This window comes from Corythoichthys intestinalis, chromosome 5 (assembly GCF_030265065.1).
Source record: "Corythoichthys intestinalis isolate RoL2023-P3 chromosome 5, ASM3026506v1, whole genome shotgun sequence".
Lineage (NCBI taxonomy): Eukaryota > Metazoa > Chordata > Actinopteri > Syngnathiformes > Syngnathidae > Corythoichthys > Corythoichthys intestinalis.
In genome coordinates this window covers 40,427,443-40,450,150 of record NC_080399.1, presented here as the reverse complement: position 1 = coordinate 40,450,150, position 22,708 = coordinate 40,427,443, and positions in this window count along the sequence as shown.

Genomic DNA, 22,708 nt, shown 5'->3' with positions numbered 1-22,708 from the left:
ATGCATCTACACATCAGGAATTTCATTCCTATGTTGAATTGGATTTATGCCAGTAGATGTGATTGGAGTTCCACTTGCTCTATATGCCTTAACCTCCCTGGAATATGGGAACATGTGTTTCCAATTGGCCCATTCTTTGTTCTTATGGACAACCGACTGACTGTATTGATGTTCCCATTGTCAAATCTAGCTCCTGTAGTCTTCTGTGTTTATACAGACGTCCCTCTTAATCATATAACCCGAAGGAGATGAAACAGAGTAGTGAAGATAAGACATAATCACAAAGTTTCAAACTACATTATATTAAAATAAAATATAAGTTTAAAAAAAAAAGATATAAAATAATAATCATTAAAAAAACACACACACAGCAAGTCCATCAATAAGCGAATGTTGTGTGGTGAAATTCTTTCAACATATTCTTTCTGTCCCCCAAGAGATATAAACAACATTGATTTTAGCCTGATGCACTCAAGGAGAAAATTCATGCTTCAGTTTCAATTACTTTTATCTTTTATGTGCCTTTCCCCTTTAACAGCACCCATGGGTTGAACTTGGAATTCAAAGGAAGCTACAAAGGCAATTACTTGGCTTTCACAGCTTCAAGATAAATACACCTTGTAGAAACACAGTGTGGTTGTTTTTCTTATCAGAACAGTATAGCTGGTTGAAATAGTCACTGATTGACTTTTCTACTGTAACAATTAGGAACGTACATATTCCTTGATTATGGTAAAAATGAATGATCAATTCACTCATTCAGCGCTAAAACCACTTTTAAAACTTTTATAACATTTACTTTTCTCACCGAAAGGAATGTAGAAATATCTAAGGTTGCTCTACTGCGAAATGTCATTTGTAGACAAGACAATTGCTGCCATTGACAGCAATAAACATCAAATCCATTTTGACTGGCTAGCAGTAATCATTCACTATTATCCAGACAATAATATGGGCAGACAGTTCCTCTTGGCGAAATTAACAAAATTTAGGATAAAAATTACACAAGCCTGTATTTTCAAATTTCATTTTTCAATGTAGGAATCAAATTGAAAATTAAAAATCAAAGCAATTTTGGGTGATTTCATTACATGAAATGAAAAATCCTAACAGCTCATATATCTGGTTGATATCAGTTTGGATTTGGAATTAAGAATTGATCGAACAAATTTTGAATGGATTGAGCAATTTTGAAATGATTTTGAGTTCTATTATAGCAGATTTTCAGATGTGCAGCCACAAAGTTTGAAAAAGAAAGCAGTTGAGTAACAAACTATGTTTGATTTCCACGTCTTTAAAAAGTTGAATACGGGTAATCAGTTATTTTAGGTTTTGCTGTGCTATTAATTGTTCATTTTTGGATCCCCCATTTATTTATTTATTTATTTATTTTAAATTTATTTATTTCAGGCATTTGTATTCATTAAGACACGCGTAGTTCATCAGTTTTCAACTGATAACATTAGTAACAAAACCAACAACACAAGTAGGTGTATTCTCTGAATATCTGTGTCCTGTGTTCTCTCCCGTGAGAAATATCTGATGGTAACCAGTTTTGTTCTCACTACAGCATTGCCCAGCGGAGTTAGGCTGTGGTCAGAAGTGTGTCTTCTTTAAGGGATTTTGGAATTAGAGTTATAACTTCATTCCTTGCCCAGCCTATTTGTGAGAATTTCCATTCCAAACCTCGGCCAAAAAGTGATTTCACATTGTGAGAGTTTTTAAACTGACTAGTGGCACACATGTAACTCGGCAGATTCAGAGAAGGATTTAACCGCAGGGGAAGAGATAGCGATGACTACTGATGGTGGGAATGGTTCACTGTGGATACTGAATGCATTGTATCAGTACATGTTATCATGTGTCTTTTCACAAAAAGATCAAAAGGAATGTATGGGCATACACCGAAGGGGGGACAGGGAGATGGAAATATGGGAAGACTTCATCATGATGGAATAACAGCGCTTTATTGCTGGGTGGCACTGGTGTAAATTCATACCCTGAACAGAATATAGAAACCACAGTGGTAGCAATCAAGATATTGTTTTACTGAGAAGTGCTTTGTGTTAAGAACTGTTTTTGTTTTTGTGTGTGTTAACTGTTTTGTTGTAATATTCAATGTCATGTCAGTTTAACCTCTGGGGAAATTGGCCCACCAGCATACCAGAGAAATCTTTGAAGTTATTGGTTAGTTATTGGAATAGTTTTCAATAATCCACTGGTTGATCTTGAGATGAGCTGTGATGCCTTCCATTTTTTGCTTTTTAAACCTGTACTGTTCAGCTGCTCAGACACAGAGAATAGGAAACTTGAGTGTCCTCATGTTCTGAACAGTTAATGTATCACATGGGAGTTTGATATACTGCCATTGTAGTTGTTCATTATGTTATATTTATTAGGAGAAAGCAGCAAGCAGGAAGGGGTTATGGGGGGGAAAGAATAGAAGGAAGCAGACAGAAGAGGGGAAGAACAAACAACAACAAGAAATACATTTTAGTTTTTAAATGCCTATGCTACCTATGAACGTAGTAGTGCTATTGTTAGCTAATTATATTTACCCTTGGACATCATTTGGGGTCTTGATAACCGAGGGAAAAAAAGGACGGAAGATGAGTCAAACGGAGACATGATTAGGCGGTGTGGAGCATACACAAATCACCAAAGTGAGGTGTGGAACCCAGTATCATGTGAATCACATGTGAGTGTAGATATGTTGACATCTTATTTTATGCTACCTGATCACTAATCTTGGCACCGACAATCTCTCTACCTGAGTGTGTCTGATTGCACCCAGTCATGCTTGAACCCACTGAAATGTGTGATAGTCCTGCGGAATAGTGGAGTGATGCATGGGGGCCGCCCCAGGGTCCCAGCACCACCCCAGCTGATCAGGGTGGGAGCGAGCGTGGCCCATGCCTCCTCCCGCAGCTCGGGCAAAAGGGCCACTCCTTTCCCCCAAGAACCCAGGGCTGTCCCCTGGACCATTCTCGTCTTCATTAACCGGTCCTTGGGTAGGGGATGAGGGAACGCGCCAACGCCCACCCACCCACACCACCAGCCATCGCCGCAACCCCCCAACCAACGCAGCACACCGCGGGACCCCCACGGCTCACTAGGTCCGGGGCAGGACAGGACAGCTGCCGATCCATGCTGGGGCCCAAGGAGGATGCCCGGGTAGAAAAGAGAGAGGAAGTCAGAAGCAGGGAACGGAGCTCCAAAACCCTCAGCCCTGCAACCCACAGCCCAGACAAAGAGGAGGCCCCGCGAGTCCCGCCAAATAGAAAAGTGTGGGACCCACCTACCGCGTATTACTGTGGCCACAGCCACTACCCAGCACCGTGATGTAATTGTGTGGGGAGGATAGTGCAGTAAATGCATTAAAGTAGGAAAGACCGGCTGACCGGGCAGTGGGACCGCTGTGTGGAACTTCTTCTATGCTGCACATCCCACCGCCCCTCATCGTAGCACCCCCATGGAATACAATTTATATGGTGTGTTAAAAGAGGTGTGGGAATGGCAGGGCTGGCAGTGGTTTGATGCCTTTCAAAAAATTATTTCTCCCTAAATCTCTCCAAACACATTTGGCACATTCATACCTTCAATCAGTCAATGGAGGAGCTCGCACATGCTCAGAGTTCGTACATTGATGCTGGCTGGTGTTCCATGTACAATATTCTTTTTTTGGAGCCCCTACTCCTACAAAAGTGTTTAAGTAAATCATTATATTTCATTATCTATTTGTTATTATTTTCTTTATGTGGATGGTGAATGGTTGTATGTGTACGTATGTATCATATTCAGAATGAATGTCATATTGAGGACAACAAGCTTCAGCTCTTGCCCAGCAAGACATGAGCAATCACATTTCACAGTATGAAGTAAAGGATGGGGCATCATAAGTGTACAGTATCCCAAAAGGGAACTGTTTTCAGTAATTGTACAATGTATTTTGCTTTGGGAAAAAAAATCAAACTATCGTGCCATTCTTAAGCCCAGAGTCTGGAGCTATAACAGATGTTCCTATGGATAGATATGAATACCGCTCATGCGTGCGTATGTAACTCTGGTAGTTGTTATGGATTGTTTGAACAGATTGCAATGTCCACACAGATTCACAGAGGCTTTCTTCTTCCATTTCTCTCATGGGAACATCAAAATGCCGGTGTTGTGCGGCTGGTATTTTGAACTCAATTCTCCTCCTAGACCTTTTTACTTCAAGTGTTATATGCACAATTATAGAGAAGTTACTTGACAATGCTGTCAGAATATTAGGACTCAAAAAAGTCAGATAATTTTTTACTGAACACAGCTAGAACTTCATCAATGCTTGTGGCCCTTCCTCAAGTGAGTGGTATCTTGTGGTAATGGCGGAAACACTGTGTGATTGAGTAGTACACTACTGAGGATGTGTCCAAAATTTTCCTTATGGTCTTTAATTGTATAACCCATGTATATATTCCAAAATTGACATTTTTTTCATTGTTTATATGTGAAGCACAATGTAGGGTCTCCTGGCTGAACTAAGATCTGTAACGCATAGCGACTTATGCCCAAACTATGCCCTAAGTTTCCTATCAACTGTCTGTCTAGTTGGTTCCACTGATTTAGCTCGAACAAAGCTTGCTTCAGATGGAATTTGAAATACAGCAATACAACATAATGTACCAACTTTACTATATTCCAAAAACAATATATTTAAAACTGAAGTCAAACCCCAGTACAATCTAATCTATTTGGCGAATATGGCATACTTACCAGATGACTTGGTGAAAATTATATGTTATACAACCCAAAAATAATAATGCATACAATTATCCCTGATTTGTGGGTAAAGTTAAATTTTGCAACATGCATTGTATTTTAATAAAGTATCCATTCAACTCTGATTCCGTTTTCATGGTAATACAAAGTAGTGCAAATCTGTATACAAAACTCCTGTTTATCCGATTTATTTATTTGTTTATTTATATAAAGTAGCGTAGTTGATTCGCACAGAAATGCATGAGATATAATAACTCCAATTTTTCATTTGAATATAACATGAGCAATATTGTTGTGTTATGAGGTGATGGTGGCAAAATCGTGAACTTATATTTTGGAAAGCGGGACAAATGAGGCTGGTAAGCAGGTGGAGATGGAGGGTTTATTTAGAAGACACACAAAGAAAACAGGGCTCAATGAAGCGTTTGACTACAGTAGTTTTTTTTTTTTTTTTTTAATTATTATATGACTACAGTGTCACGTCCTGGTATATTGTCTCTTCCTGCTTTATTTTGAAACCTCACCCTCCTGTTTCTACCACTCACCCTTCCTGCTGTCTCACCTGTCTCTGATTATGATTACCTATTGTTCCCACCTGTACCACGTTCCTCATGTGCTTAAATTGTTTGTCACTCCCTAGTCTTGTGCCAAAGTGTCTTCGTCCTTCGTCTTCACTACAGCCCATATTCATAGTCCAAGACATTCTACGTTGTGAGTTTATTCTTAGTATTCAACAGTTTGTTTTTTATGCTTAATGCAAAGTCCTTTGTTATAGTATTCTACTCCAGTGCGTTTTTTGCCTGGCTCTCTTGTTTCCCGTTTGTACCATTTTATTTCATAGCTTGTTATTTCCTCCTTCTGGAGCGCCCTCAGTTTGTTACTGCTTCTGAATATTTGTGTTCATTAAAAGACTGAATTCTGCACTTGAGTCCGCTCCATTCCGTCCAAGTGTGACATACAGGGTGAACAAATCATGACAAATGAAAATTTCCCATGCGTGTTACTATACCTGTATTACAGTTTTTCTCAATTGCTTTGGTACATTTCTCAGATCAGACGTGCAATTCCCAAAACGACTTTTTCGATCCTTACAACAGCAGATGTTTTGGTGCATCCATGCAAATGATTTTGTGAAATTCTCTGCTGTTTCCTACATTATCAGTGGCATCTGCAATGATGGTCAAAATGGATTATCACTGGTCTCTATTGAACAGTCTCACCACCCACAACATCTAGTCATTACTTCATTGCATAAGCCTTTACATGCTAAATTGATGTATATTGTCAGAATATGTCAACATGTGTCTGCTTATTTCTGAGGATTTTCATTATTTATTTTACGTAAGTTATTTTAACCTGCCAAAATTTGTAATAGTTTGGGACAATGTGACTTTCCACCACACCTACATAATCAGGGAATGGTTTCCAAACCAAAACAGAATGGCAATAAAGTTCCTACCACTATACTCCCCATTCCTCAATCCCATAGAAGAATTTTTCTCCACATGGAGATGGCTACTGAATGATTTCCAGCCTCACAATCAGATGACTCTCCTGGATGCCATGAATGCAGCATGCAGTGACATCACAGCAAGTGCCTGCATTGGCTGGGTAAGGCATTCAAGAAGATTCTCTCCACGCTGTATAGCAAGAAAGGACATCCGTTGTGACGTGGGGGGAAATTTGTTGCCAAATAGAGATGAACATCAAGATGTGTAGAAAGAATGGGTGAATAATCCTGACAGAGTTTGAAGTTTAGTTGCACTGATTGTCTTATGTTCACATTTCTAATTGTGCTTTTATGCCGTATTTCTTTGAGATACTCAGTGCTGTCTTTTGCTTTCTGTATTGCAATGACATGATCTGTCAAAAAATTATATAAACAGTAAAAGTGTAAACTGAATTTTTTCCAGTCTTTAATGTATACCATCTTCAGCATCAGAGCATTCCACCAGAGTAACTGTTCAACTGAGAACATGACTAAGCAAAATGACTGTCTTGTCTATACACAATGAAACAAGGACTTATCATTCTGATAGCACTGACATGTTCATTGACACAGAAATTTAATTTTGAGAGATGGACGAAGTATTTTGCACAGAAAACTGGCTTTTGCAGGTAATCCATGTTGTTTTGCAACTTGTGCAACAGATTGTGAAGATTGAACAAGTAGTTTTGAGGATTTCAATTCTGATCTGAGAAACGTACCAAAGCAATTGAGAAAAAAAATTAACTAAAATGATCAGTCAGTACCCACAAAGACAATACAGTTTAACGCTTATATTGTCCTGTGGGTTCCAATATTAACGCCACTAATACAGTTTAGAACAATTTCATTGTTGCTACTTTCGAAATGTCTCTCGTAAATCATGATAGCTGATCCAAAATTCTGAAATTTCCATACAGGGCCTTTTATTTGCCCTCTGAAATGTGCAACAGATTGCTTGTTTTAGAACAGAATTTTAAATTACATTACAAGTACATTGTACAGTTGGCAAGCTATATGTGTAAGACACTGAAAATAACCACTCAGTGTATATTTCATTCCAATGGATTGGATGTTCTTGACCTTAAATTTTGCTAAAGTTTTGTTCACAACGCTGCTGTGCTGGCCCCACTACACTTAATCCTTTTGGAGAGTTGTAGGACAGGGAACACTTTGGGACTGGCTTCAAACCAGCTCTGGTTTGGCAGAGGGATAAGCCGAGTGTGTGAGGAGATAAACTGAAATGGAATTACTATCCAACGGCTGCCCAGAAGTCTGTTATGAGTTAAATCTGAAGAAATCATCTGTTTCAGTAGAATCTGGCAGCACGCTGACGATCCACCTTGATCCTATCCCAGTCCAGATAGACAGATGTCTCTGGTTTAATGTCTAGTTCATCAACTTGCTTAGCTGTGAAGCTCTCAGGATTACAGCATTTTATCATAAAATCCAGGTAAGGTGAAATTTAATTCATTCACTGCCATTGACAGCGATGGACATCCAATCCATTTGAGCTGCAAGGGCTTGCAGTGCCTGCCAGCACATCTATCAAGGTCAATGATAGCCAAAGGGTTAAAGAAAGTACAAAATACACAACCCTCGCATTCAAATCATTCTACTGGCAACCTTTGACAGGCTAACATGGATCCTTTAATAATTGAAGACAAAGATGTCTCGTAAGTCTCAGTTGTTGGGTCTAACCTTTTCAATAGTCATGCACGATAACACATTTTTCAATCGATATCGATAACCGATAATTACCTGCCCCTTCCACCCGATAACCGATAATGTCACGCCGATAATTCTATTCAAATATGTATGTAAAATTTTTAAGTATACAAAGATAAATGTTACTGTGCAAAAATGTAATTTATTGCTATTGTTTTCCACATCAAATGTGAACAAGTAGTAAATTCCAATAACTAAACAATGGCAATGACACTGTATAATAGTAAGCTTTTGGCAACAATTACTTAAGGAGTAAACACCCAAGTTGCACAAAAATGCATTTAAAATTAAGCCATTCCTAACATATATCACATTACTACACTGCAAAAACACCTCCTTAAAACTAGCAGAATCGGACAAAACTGTTGATTGCGCATATTTGGAGGCTAAATGAAGTATATAATTATCGGATTGCATTATCGGTTGAATTTCGTTTTATCTGGATTATCTGTGTGACGTCATAATTGCCATTATCGGCCGATAATTATCGGTGACCGATATTATCGTGCATCTCTACTTTTCAAACTCAGTCAAGATCTCCAAATTTGGTATCTGTGTCATCCTATAGTTTTTAGGCCGCTTGGAGGAAGGTTGCAAAACCTTGCTTGCTTTGTTCTCTCTCTCTTCTTTTAAAAGTGCTCTTTCAACAAATCTGAATTTAGAATAGATCGTCAAATGTACACTATTAATCAAATGTTTGGTTGTTTGGAATTCCTCCCTCCAACAGTAAGTACTTGCTCTTATATTGATCATTTGAGTCTCATAAAGTGTGGTCTTTTAAGCCTGCTCTATAGGAAAAATGTCTTGGATAACTTTTGGCCTGACTTTGTGCTATATAAGTAAAAAACTGTACCAGAGACAACCTCAATCTGTCAGCCTGGAGACCTGGAGTTCTCAACACTCCATTGATGGACTATCCATTTGTAGACCAGAGCACCTTACACTTCACACTCTCTGATGAAGTAGCTGGAGAAACAATAAATTCAGGCATCTGAAGACAAAACCACTTTTGTAACTGAGTGGAAAGACCAGCAGGTGTTTTGGGTTCCATCTGGTCATATGTTTCGAGTTTTTTGCTGTTTAGGGTTTGAAATGCACAGACTACAAGTATTTTTTTTTTTTTTTTAAAGATAAGAAGAATCAGGTTTAGCATGAAACCATCAATCAGACATCCTTTCTTCTCATGTGCGAAATATGCATGAATGTGCAACCCACATGGTTCATAAATTCTCATGAATTGTACCTGGATTGGAAAACTATGCTTTCTGCATGCAATCTCTCATTTTTTGTTACAGAAGTCAAGGAGAAGATGCAGTAGAATGAAATGTTACCGTTTGAAGTTCGAACAAAAAAAAAAAAAAATTCTTCGATGCTTGCATCAGTATTTAAAGACGCGTTCCCAGTTTGTTCTACTGCACACAAATTAGCGTACAGTGATTTGTTCCAGGCTTCCGGTTGCCTCCTGACTGCTTTTTTGAAAATGTGACGTCCATATGGGATGCTACTCTCAAAGGACAATAACATGCAAAACACATCGAGCAGAGTAAGCAGAGTTCTATCTTAAGTTTGTAGATAAGGTTAACTCAATTGCTGCAATTGACGTAGACGTCCAATCTGTTTGAAGTGAGGGGGCAAAGAGTGAACGATCAGTTAATTTTTTAAATCTCTGCTTCTGCTCTGGACAGCTTGCTGTCTTTCTTGGATAGTCTTTTCTAAGTTTCTCATACTGTGTTTTCTTGTGGTGCTTGAAACCCACTCTTGATGTTTAAAGAAGATAAAAAGAAGTTGGCATGTCTGGTATCCAAATTGCAGTTGCAAATACTTCCTTAGTTTGGTCATTAGTGTAGAAAATGTTTAATATAAACACTTAACTTAGTTTATTTGTCTCAAAACAAACGTTTAAAGCTATTGTTCAGTTTCACGCCAAAGTCACGTAGTCTGTGGCTTGGCTGAACCCGGTGTTGACCACACACATGAGGATTTGCGATCAGAAATATTGAGCTGCACCCACTATTTTCCAAGTGGGGGGGGGGGAATTGCTTTTTGAGCTTTCCCAGACACCTAACAAACAGATCTTTGATGCCTTGGATCCGAAAGGAAAATTCTTAAATTTAATTATGGATTATCAGTATGTTTGGACCCTTCTTAAGTGAAATATGAAACTATAAGCAGCTCAGTTTCTGGCATGACAACTCCAAAATATTCTGTTGTGCATTGTAAATTTTTGGTTACCCCTAAGCCAGTCCATCATTCAAAGTCGTGTATCCATTAGATCAAAAAGCTTTTCAACATTAAGGGTTTAAAACGTTTGATTTTTTCCCCAGTCTAGAAATCTGCACAGACATCATTTAAATGCCTAAATTGTGACACAAGGATATATGATGGAAAAGCATCAAAAGACTCCGCTTCAATATGACACATTGTTTGAGTGCATGTGACACCATAGTAGTGCCCGACATTCAAAGAATCATCAGTCATTTTTAAGCCAATGACTTTCAGATGACAAGGAGATAGCTTTTCATGCAGTTTCATGAGCATTGAGATTCTTGGCCACATATAATATACAGTACATATACAGTGTCTTAAGTACAATGGCAATCTGTTACTTTTTTTTTTGTTACATATTTTATTGTTACATGTCACTTTTTTACACAACCTCTCATGACTGAATTTTCCCATCTTTGATTACCACTATCCAATACGTAAACTTGATGATGCAACAAGTCAATCTGTGTAAACCATGAAAATAGAGCCCTGTGTGTATTTTGATTGACAGTTTGCATTATATGTACATGGTTTTGGATAGATGTTTACATTATGTAAGAGTCAACAAAGAGATGAGCAAAGCGACAAACATTAATGTGATGTGTTTGGTTGGTGAATTTGTTCCTGCTATAGTATCTGCCGCCCTATGTGAATTCAGCTGACTTTACATTTGTTAAGGCCAACTGTATAGAAAGCAGTTCCTCTGCTGTAGAGAGGCCTGGCAACCATCTGATCTTTGAATTTACAGGGATTATTTCTGAATGTCACTAACAGAAACCATATAGACAAGTTTCCTAAGCGAAATATGGGCGGCGCCATCTTTGAAAATGTCTGCTCTGAACTTCCGGTTTAGAAAGAACAACATGGATTGCGGTTGAAGTAAGCAGGATGTTGACAAAGTTAAAACTGCAAAATCAAGTCAGAGGAACCCACGCAATCTCCCGAAATGAATTCAGCACAACGTAGATGAGATTGTATGATTGTTCTTATCACTTCGTTGATTATTCGTGGAAAAAATATGAGATCATGAGCGTCGCCAAACTTTGACCCGACATTACGCAGACCCTTGGCGGCCTACAGACTGGCTTTCTCCCACTGTCCTCGGTAATTCCAGCTCCAAGAGCGTATCTTAAAGTTGCTGCAGTTAAAAAGCTTGTAGTTGGATCTTGGGATCAAGCTGACGGTCCGTCGCGAGGCGAGCCACCATCTGACCCAGCCTCTCGGCCGTCCCCGGGTATTTGCAGTAAACACTATTAAAAATCATCATAATCATCATTGTAATAACAATATCAAAGGCAACAAGTTGTTTCATGCGCAAGATTTTAGCTTTAGTATTTTTTGATCAGCAGACACATGACAATGCAGGGATAGGAGCAACATACCTTCCATAACACAGCGGCAACATGGTTCCAAAAGCACCCGATCTTTGTGGTGGCACGAGCTTGGTTCCACATCTGCCTTCATGAACATGTTGTCCTCCCCTGTAGTGATGATGGCAGATGGATGCAGTATTTCCAAATTGTCTTTTTTAAGGGATTTTGATGAGTAATGTGCTCCAGCTCCACTGTTGTTTTGTATGGAGAAATTCTAAACAAAAGTTGCTATTTGAATAACTGTGCATGCATGATTTGCATGATTTGGACAATAGTTTTTTTTTTAATTGAGTAGTTTTTTTTACTGGTTCTTTTTCTTTGTTTTTGTTCTCATGCCAATGGAATACTGTTTTAGAGAGAAAAAAAAACAAGACAATATATTATTAAAATGTATTTGATATGCCATACTTAAGTTCAGAGACATTTATTTATGCTTTATGCTATTTATGGCCCAAGTTTATGATATGAGTGCTGTTGTGACTAAGTGATACACTGAAAAGATCAATGTTGTGAATGACTGTTATGTGGTACATGTGTTGGCTGTGTAAATACTGCTGGAGGAGTCTCTATCTCCACTCAACTTTTACAATGCTCACATTATCTGTGTATAAGCATTTTTTGGGTTTTGTTTTCCTTAATATGTTGACAGAGAAAAAGCTGTAAACAATACTTGTGAATTTTTTTATTACATAATTTGAAACTCATTCACTGCCACAGAGCCTGATACACATACAATCTATTTTGACTAAGAGTAAAGGATCACCATGATGATCACGTCTATCACCGTGAACAGCAGCGAATGATTAATGATTGTGTGTGTTCATGCATGTTCAGTAAGCTAAAACGAACCAAAACCTTTGTGCTGTGGCCCTGTGAACTCCATCAGGCTATGAGTGTAAGGTTGTAAGGATGGCCTCCAGATGACTGCATGCTGAAAATTTATGGATGAACAGTGGCTTGGTAATAGGAACGTGTGGGAAGGAGCACTCCAACCTCAATGCACATTCTACACTGCGATTAGACCTTCTCCACATATGTTCTGCCCGGGAGGCCTTTTGATATCTTTAAGCTCTTTTCTGGTTTGCTATAGGAATAGGAAGAGAAACACTTCTGGTCATGGAAAGGATGCTCTGCTGATAAGTAGGTCTGTAATTTATAAACGATGTGTGCAATTTTTTGCCGTCAAAGATAGCCAGTGCTGCAAGTGCAAGACAACATATTCTTTTCAAAAGAAGGGTTCACTGTCAGTCATATCACCTTTTCAGAATTAGGGCTACAGGTTGGAATTTTCACCTCAAAATCTATACTAATTTGCTCCAATGCCATAAAGTTTATTAGAGTTTTTAATTTCATTTTATTCTAAAAGAAAGATTTGTTCAAACTCTAGTAGTGTTAACTGGAGTGTACTCACACCTTCCTCTAAATTTGATGCTGTTACTGTCTCAATCTGCACCCAGTGGACAAAAATCCACTAACTCAGCCATCAGTTAATTGGTTCCTCACAAACCCCTTCCCCTCACTCACTTTATGAGATTCTACATATGGATGGAGCGTGTTGAATCTCCACAGCCCACCACTTCTTACAGTGTGTGGTTGCTTGAAAAAAAAGAACAAAAAAGCTGTGATGAGATTAAATGCTTCAAGATGTTTGCGTGTTGGTTTGAAGCCCAGAATAAAGGGCCACTGAGGGTATTGCATTGTGACATCCTGTTGCTCAAATGGCATGGTTTTGCACGCATAAGAATAAACTGTGACCACAGTAGGCGTCCCACTATACTGTACTGTAAATGCAGGGGGAAAAATCGCTACTTAAAAGAAAGGAAAAACAAGAGCATATGCGGAAACGATACTGTCTAATCAATACTACTGTATGTCTTTTAGGCTATTGCCTAACCCTACTTTAAAATGTTAAATATTATTTTGCCAGTCAAAAGCACCAACTTGCAGTTTCATCCATGTATCTATGGTGGACAACCTGGACAGTCCTTTTGTGAAAAACCTGTAGACAAAACCGGTTCTTGTTGATATAATGAACAAAAGCTTTACAAGGCAATACATCTAAAAATGCTAGCTGACACAGGGATATTATAAAAGTAAAAAGTTGATTTTCTCTTTTTACAGGTTCTTTTATTATCTTAATGAACAGGAAATGACGACACACAATTCAGGAATAATATGGAAGCAATAATCACCTAAGATAAATTTATTATTATTACATTTGTTAAAGTGATCCTCTAACTTAAATACATGTAGGCTCTAATAAACCACAATTGTTCTCTTGTACTAAAATATGTTGTTAGAAACACATAAAATGTTAAATCAATGGCAATATTTTATAATATTTAGTCCATATTTTGACCGTTAGTTGGCGCCATGGTTTGCGGGCTCGCAGTGATGACGTCATTGGTATCTTGCGTGTTCAACAATTGCTTATTGCTGCCTAAACTCGCGAAGTAAAATGCCACGATGTGCTGCTTTTGGATGCAATTTCCAGTCAAATGGAAACAAGGGGAATGAAGTGAGTGGTCAAGGTGGAATTATTATTTTTACTGAGTAAATGTGCACAAGTGGAAGCTTCTCCTCCTTTTTGGTCCCTGTATGCATGCATCCTACCCACCACGCGTTACAACTAGCGCCCGAACATTTTTCCTGGATCCTCAGTCAAGTAAGGGATCCGTCTATTTTCTGGATCCGAAGGTCCCACCGCATCTGCAATATTGGTTTCGGATCTGTCCATTTTTTTTGATTCGTCGGTCCCACAGCAGCTTTTCGGATCAGTCTATTTTGTGGAACCGACGGCCTAATCGCGTCTGCGACATTGCCATGGTATCGGTCTAATTCCTGGATCTTCGAGTGAGTAAAAAACGCAGATTTGGATTACTATTGCTATCTTTTTTGTTGACTATTCTTCGTGGGAGTTTTCCCCAAATCATACTAAATAATGAAAGCACTATGGCACGCTACAGTGACGACAGTGACTCTGACGTGGACCTTACAACAATGTTGGGAGTTTGTCAGGGAACGCGTGTTTGCGTACTGCTGAGCTACCGAGTGAAAAGTGGTCAAGGTGGAAATATTATTTTTTGTGAATAAATGTGCATAAGTGGAAGCTTCTCCCCTTTTTGGTACTTTTATACACGTATCCTAGCTACCACGCGTTACAATGTACAAGACATGGATTACACAAGGTGTGCTCTTTGGCCTGTACTGTATGTAAAGCACACGACAGCTCTGGATGCTAACAATCTACATAATTATATTGGGATAAGTTTGAAAACGCAGTATGCTTACCTTGAATATCTGCTAATAAAACCGGACAGCATACACTCTCGCTCCCAACCGGACTTCCCAACAGGACTCTCTCGCATCACCAGTTTTGCCCAATTTTTGTCTTATCAGGTATTTGCTGCAGGCATTTTTCCCTGAAGGTCGTCTTGTGAACGACCGACAGTGCTGTCCTGCTCTTCACTTTTCAGATCTGGTTCATATAGGAAGGGTAGAACTGACGATATGTTGGGAAAGCTAACGAGTGACGCGCTGGGATTTCCGCAACGGGACCAGTGACGTCACGCACTGCGACGTAACAAGAATGGCGACCTATCACTTAAAATAATTTTACAAACTTCATTAAAACAAAAACTTTAAGAGGGGTTTTAATATCAAATTATTATAACTCATACTAACATGTATCTTTTAAGAATTACTTGTCTTAAAAACAGAGGATCCTTTTAAGGAAAAATTAATTAAAAGCTGGCCCGCCAGGACAAATGTCCTGAGGAGCCCCACCAAGCTGCCTTCGAGAAGATCTGCCCCGAACTCTCAAAAATTTTTCCAATGCAAATAGGCAGGCCCCCATGTTAACCCATGAAGTGGCTCACAAGAAAGTGGAATTTTACTTTGCAGCTGTGTTATCCTTTTATGACCTTGTTCAGTAAACAAGCTAAGAGCTGCAATCGTTATCTTTTGAAGTCAGAAAGAGAAAATGATATAGAACTGAATGTACCAATGTAACTGGTGCACGCAGGTCCTTTGTGTGCGTTGCATAGAAACCTCTCTCCCGATGCCTTCAGGAGGGCGCACGAGTCAAAAGCTGCTAGCCTGGGATTCTGACTTGGTCGTTAGCGTGCTCGCCTGCCGTGCTGGATGCGGCGTGAGAGCGAGTCCTGACATGGACGAGGGGGAGGGATCGCGTCGTGCTGCGTGGCTCCATGCAAACCGGTGACACCTAGTAATATGAACAAACATATGGGAATAAATATCTCACTCACGTCACATTTTTGTGGGTAGTAATTATGATCCATATAAATTGTATACATTATACTAAAAGTATTTAGGTAAGCAAGTGAACTATATTGAAGTGGTTAAATTTAACTCACTTTACCTAATTTTTTGTCAGTAAAAACTTCAACTTGAACAAATAAGACAATATCTACCCAAAAATATCAGGTGTGTGCACAAGGCCAATGTGTCTTATTTGAAACTAAAAGAAGGACCATTTCCATTGGCGGGACACTCCAACTTGGATGGCATCGTACAGTAGCAGGTAAGTTTGAACTTACTGTTTCTTTTAAAATTGACAAGCCTGGTATGCTGTGTATTAAATTAAGAAGCCCCTATAGTAAAAATATTTCAACATTGTAGCCCTGGCGTTCGACAGCCATTCCTGATAGCAGACTAACTAACTAATGTTCTTTAGAGCATAGCAACACAAGTTGCTGCTAATAATGTGGCTTAATTTGAACAATTAACCTTGTTTTCTAATTCACTGTTCACCTATGGCGTACAGTATTGTCTAATGTTTCGCGCTTCAGTATAATTGAGTGGCACGCCCCCCCCAGTCCGCGACTAGAAGTAAACTGTCCGCCATTTGCTGAGGTGTGCCGCACGCAACACACAGCCAGCAGCAGCTAACGTTACTGTTTACATTAAATGACGCTGGGCTGCTACTGAGGCGTGTAAACACCCAGTAATGGCGGCAACCACTAGAGGCCACCAAAACTCGGATAAGTTAATATGTATTAAGGAACAACTCATTAGCAAGCTATCCAATAGCCGGATAATGATCCAGATTATTTGATTCAGGTGTGTTGGAGGAGGGAGACTGGACAGGGGCCCTTGAGGACTGTTGGTGACCCCTGCTCTAGGATGTCTTTTCTACTGTTAATAATGTATTCTATTTACATTTGTTTCTTAAATTTGCACACTAATTTCATGAAAATATTTTTGACTATAGTTTATCATGCTATAACATAGCACGCCTGTAGGGTTAAAACATCTCTGGTACAGCATTTTTGCCTTATTTGTATCTCAAACTGAAAGATGCTTTATGCACTCGTGTTGTTCACTGTTCAGTTAAAACTGTTCTTAAACTCATGTTGTTCGCATATTACTTATTTTGGACTGATGCCTTTGTGTTTTTCATTCATTAGTTAATACGGTACTGTACTTGAACTCATACTATGAGGAAAAAAATGTTTGCATGCAATATATATTGGCAAGACCATTTGTTAAATGTTAAATTTAATGAGCAAATTGTCAATAAAAAACAGCTGACAATCAAATGTTTCTTTTGTGTGCAGTGACTTTAGGGTTAAACAAACCATATCTACAAGAGCAATAATTAAGCTGATATTTTAATTAATATGTATTCAAAATAAGTGTTGTACTCTAATCTGTTTCAAAAGTTACTCAAATTATTTTAGTATATTATTGTTGACACATTTAGGTAATATTTACTAAGTAAGATTGGCTAAACTTTAGACTATCAAACTGAGTGTAAATTGTTACCTCAATTTGGTTGATTCTATAGGACTGTTTTTTTTTACAGTGTGAAATAAATTGAAACTGTGAAATAATGGTTCCATGAAAACTTCACTGGAATGTAAGTTTGCATTATTATGAATGCAATATTCAAGACTGATCGAGCCACTAATCACCACTATACTGATTAATCTTGCATGGAGAGTCTGGAAGTCACTCTCAGCCATAGTACAGTATTCACAACATCTTTGTGATGAATTTCCCAAAGTCAGACTACAAACTTAATTGTGGCAGTTTCAAATTTCAAATAGCATAATTGTCAAAGTCATAGTCGCATTTCGGGAAAATGGAAAAAAACATGTTTTGTGGCTAACACATTAATATTTTGTATGAGTAATGCGGAGAGTGTTTTTGAGCAGTTCTGATTGGCTTAGGACAGAGGCAATAAAGCTGGAGGATCCAGCAATGTTCGGAGAGTAATATTATGTAGAAATCTCGATTTAGCAAAAACATTACTTTGGCAATTATGCCATTAGGCTAACGATATTGTAAATAATAAAAAAACAGCTGTCATATGATTTTAACAATTCAAAGTGTTTTATTTGCACTGTAAAGGCAAAGTGTAATTGTTTTCCAGCAGGTCTCAGTTTGCACTGTAAAGGCAAAGTGTAATTGTTTTCCAGCAGGTGTCAGTGGTATACTTAATTATGAATGAATGAATGAATGAATGAATGAATGAATGAATGAATGAATGAATGAATGAATGAATGAATGAATGAATTTATTGTCATTGTCATCATCATCATCATAATCATTGACAGTTTCAGAGTGTGGAATTTGCCTGAAAGAAAAGACGATGATGATGTTCTTTTTCTTGTTATAAAAAGAACAAGAACTAAAAAAATACAAATACAAATAATTTAAGGCAATAAACACAACATAACAAAATGTAGTGTACATGTAGTAAGAGCATCCTACATTAAAATGGAACATGAATGACGTTATTATGTCACGTGATTTGGTGTAACTAATGTGCGGAGTGTAATACTGTTGTGTGGCGCCAAGGCACAACAACTGAGTTATTACAGGTAGCTTGTTTTTTTGTATCACAGAAGTTACAAATAAAACAGCGATGACTAATCTCTGTAAGTGACTAGCAGTCGTTCACGTCACCCATAGGGAATCTGCAGACTTTTGATTAAACACTTGATGACCAAAAACTGGATTATTCACACTGCTTGGAGAAGACGGTGTGGTCCACTTCTTAGTCCAAATGTTACCAAATTGTCCAAACACTATCAAGTCAGTGTTTATCAACAGTCCAAATATTTTCTTCCACATTTGCAATGTCTGTCTTTACTCATGGCTGCTTGCTGGGCCGCAGTTTTAAAAGAATGTACAGATAAAAGGCTGCTTGCTTTATTAAATTTCCTATAGGAAATGTTCCCAGTTGACATGGTAAGCAATTCAAGACAACAAATACAAAGTACCACACCATTTTGTGAAGTGAAAGAATGACATCCTGTCGTTGATGTACTTTATCCTTCACTTTACAACAGCATATTCATTGCACTGTATAGAGACAAGCAAATGCTCCATAACATAAAGCTGGCTTCATCTCAAGGCGTTGCCAATATTTTAGGACTTGAATGACTGCCTTTTCGATTTGAATACTCACAGCCTGTTGCAGATCATTACTGATCTATGACAGGTACACTGTCATGACTTCAGGTGAGAGGCGGGGTATAGTACAGTTTGCGTGACAAAAATCATAAAACCCCTCAATAGGGGTTCTAAAACAAAACAAAAAGTAACAAGTTATCTCAACAGTTTATTACAATTTGTTCATTTAATGTAGAACTGGCCTATGTTTTAAATTATAGTCAATGCAGTATTGCTAGGCTAGGATTTTTCCTCATGAATGAACGTAAGAAGAGTCTTCCAATGATGTTTTTTTTTTTTTTTTTGGCATTCCATTGTAATTGGTGTGTCATCTCCTCAAGCTACTTGTAACCTGTTTTCATTTTGAATTCTTGTCAAAGCTACATTTTAAGCATAATATGAAAAAGAATCAGAATGTTTATTTTTGAACACAATGATGGAAATATTACAAATTACATTACAGTTGATTGTCGACTCAATTTTTCACAAATGTGCCCTTTGATTGGAGGGTGTCCAGTGCATGAAAATGATAAATCAGTCATATTAGTACCCCCTTCTCCTTAATAAATGTTTGTAAATTTCAATAAAATTAAATTTAAAACATAATAAGAAGTTATTAAGAATAAGATGACTTTACGTACTGTACGTATTAATTGGTTCCCCTTTGTGCTCTTGTGATGCTACGCTGTTCTTTTTGTTTCCATTGCAAATGTATGGGGGGAAAAAATCTCAAAACATACATACATCCTCAGTAGCATTACTGCATGAGTCATAAGCTACCTATCAACTCTTAAATGAGTGTCTCCTTCTGCTTCTCCTCATACGTGTATCACATACATGTATATCAATCCTGTCTGACATTCTGATGTGTGGCTCCGCTTAATGGTAACAGATTTTTTTTTCTTGGAATGTTGTTGGATATGAGAGGAAATGAAAACAGCAGAACAAAGATAATGTTGGAGTAACTTGCTTGTTCTCAGCTTGTGTGGCGTTTACGCCATCCTAAAAATATGCGTACTAATAATTTGTCCGCAGCGTGGTATCTCCAGGGAGAGACCAATGGAAGTGTGTCAGCATGGCAAGTCTTCATAGGGGTATTACTAACATGCAGTTACAACAGTAGTCACTCTTGACTACATTCTCAATGGTAACTGAAACAACATGTTTGCGTGGCAAAGGTTTGTTGTTGGTTCAACACAGTAAAATAAAAATTAAAAAAAATAGGTACATTTTACCAGCCGATTTCTTAAAAAGAGATGCAACAAAAGCGTCCTCCGAGCAAATCCGAAGTGGGAATTGCTTTCCCAAAAACAAGGAAAATAGAGACATATTTTTTACTGTTAAACTTTGAAGATGAAATTCTTTTTTTAGTACTGGAATAAAAGGAATCTAAAATGACTTGGCTTTAATTTGGGTCATGGCAGTGGTCACGAGAACGTTCACATTATTTCTTCTCTGGCAGCGTCATCGAGTGACAACTTGGCTCATTCATTGAACTACGGGCCCAACTGCAGCAGCGCCAGGAATCTTATAAGGCAGTACCCGTAATTTTGTTTGATCTCCAAATAAATATCATTCCCATTCTTTTCTTTTGGTTAAAGATAGATTGCAGGAGGGGGGAAAGGCAGGGAACACTTGAATTGGTATATTTAAAAGATGCTGCAACTGTCATTTTCAATCATCTGTTTAACACATTATCCCAGATTAGCTGGTATTCTCATCACAGGCATTTTGAACAAAAATAAATAAAATTCATGGAATTATTTTATGAATTACTGTATAGCACTTCAAGAAAACACAAATTTCTGTTCATTGGCGTGAATCAAACATAATCTGCCTATGTCTGGCATAAAAGGAATTCCCTTTTTAATTCACTTTATACCTTTCCTAGATACAAAATCTGAAAATGTCACAATGAAGCAATAAAATATTTGAAAGTTGTCCAAAGATTGTGAAGAAAAGACATTCAGATGAATCCATCCACTGCCATTAGAAACCTACCAGTCAGTCATCAGCGTGGGTTTAAGAGCCAGAGACCTAAAAATAACAGACAAGGCCCCCTCCAGGTAAGTGCTTGATTCATAATGTTGAAAAGACATTATGTCTAAGTACGCGTGTGTGTGGAGATATGAAGGAGGATTAGGGCCAGTGAAGGGAAAAAAAAGGTTGGCAGGATTCTCACTTTTAAAGTGAGATTTTTTACTTTAAAGACAGAACTCTGACAAATTCTGAGAACAAAGTCAAAATTAGATTTTAAAGTGAGGATTCTGAAAATAATTATATATTGACTTTAGAGCTAATATCTGTAAATATGGTGGAAGTTTCTCAAAAACGATCAATTTTGGATTCTATGGAGCTGTGTTGTCAAACCGATGGGTTCGCTTACAAAACGTAAAAATGTTCAAATAATTTTCTCATACAAACCCTGAAGTGGAAATTTCTGTGATCAGTTAATCCCTAAATTATTTGGTCTATATTTTTTAAGTGTACTAAAATTGTATTTAGATGTTGTCATAAATGATTTTATTTGGTATATAATAAGCAGTGTTGGGCACGTTACTTAAAAAAAGTAATTAGTTACATTACTCACTACTTCTTCCAAAAAGTAACTGAGTAACTGAATTACTCTATAGTAAAAGTAACTAGTTACCAGGGAAAGTAACTATTTCCGTTACTTTAAAAAGAACTTGTTGTATGTCTCCAAATTTGAAATTTTCTGAGCGGTATTGGAGTCAGTGGAATAGAGAAGAACAGACAGGTAGTTAACTTGTTAGGTGCTTCAGCAGATTTGAATTGCTTACCAAAGATGTCGACAAAAGCTTTGCCCCGGGACTTAAATTACACATTACATGCAAGTTCTTTCCTTTAATTTCGAATAACTTGAAATAATGTCTATATCTACACCTCTTAAAGGACAATTTGTCTTCTGAATTCACTGCCATCCCGACCCTGTGCATCTGTTTTGCGTGTGTTTGCCGCACGCACTGTTCCAGTTTGCTTGTGAAATCACTGGCTCTGATTGGCTTACCACGACACATGACTCTAACCCTCAGCCAATCACAATCACTTCCATCGCATCTCTCGAGGGGCTGCATTCAGGTAGGCTGGTTTCCCGACAATTCACGTCACCTTCAAAGCATCTGCCGTCCTCAAGATGGAAGCAGAATTATTGCTGGCTGACAGTGGGAGATGGGAACGAGGCTAGCATCAGGTGTAGCACACACAGAAACGTTATCAAACTTTGGAAAGCATTGTCTAATTGAATGAGCAGGGACAAACAGCTTGGAGTCAGAAATACGTGCGCTATTCTGGAACCTGAACGCACCCAAAGTCTTGGATGACAAATCAACAGAGCAGAGAGTCGACTCGACACGGCTGGTAGTTTCTTCAATTTATTCAGAGTAAGTAACGCACCGCTTTTGACCGTCAGTAACGGTAACGGCGTTGTAACGGCGGAAAAAGTAATTAGTTAGATTACCCCGTTACTGAAAAAATAACGCCGTTACGTAACGGCGTTATTCATAACGGCGTTACTCCCAACACTGATAATAAGTACATCAAGTTTCATAAGATGGTATCCTTTAATGAAAACAACAGTCAAATAACTCATTACCATCTTGGCTATGCACCTTTGACTGTTTTTGGTAGTGAAGCCTATAAAAGCTTCCTGGAT